The following is a 481-nucleotide window of genomic DNA, read 5'->3' on the forward strand; positions in this document are numbered from 1 at the left end:
TTTTGTCCTCTTTTCCCCCCTTCATTTTGGGCCCTCGTTTTTTTCTCTTTTCTCCTTCTTCCGTCTCCTTCCCCCCCATTTTCGGCCCCCGACCATTTTCACACCTTTTTTTCCCCCTTTCCCTTCCAAACTTTTCGCAAACCCTCCCCATTCCCTCCCTTTATCCCTCTTCTTTTTCCCCTTTTTTCCCTCCTCCTCCCCCCTCTCCCCCCCCCCTTTACCCCCCCCCCTTCCCCCCTCGCCCCCCCAAATTTTAACCCCCGCATTTCCCGTTGGTCGAACAGCCCCTTTTTCGCGAACCGGGTTTAAATTTAACCCTTGGGAAGGGTTTTTAAACGGGGCCCCGGAAAAACGCAAGCTGCCGCCCCCGCTCGGCCGGGCCCGTTCCCCTGGCGGAGGCGAGGCGGAGGCGGCGGACGGCGAGAGTCCACCTTGGGGGCGAGGGAAGGCACGGCGCCTGTGATTCTTTTTTCTTTGCAAG

This window comes from Penaeus monodon, chromosome 22, assembly GCF_015228065.2.
Source record: "Penaeus monodon isolate SGIC_2016 chromosome 22, NSTDA_Pmon_1, whole genome shotgun sequence".
Lineage (NCBI taxonomy): Eukaryota > Metazoa > Arthropoda > Malacostraca > Decapoda > Penaeidae > Penaeus > Penaeus monodon.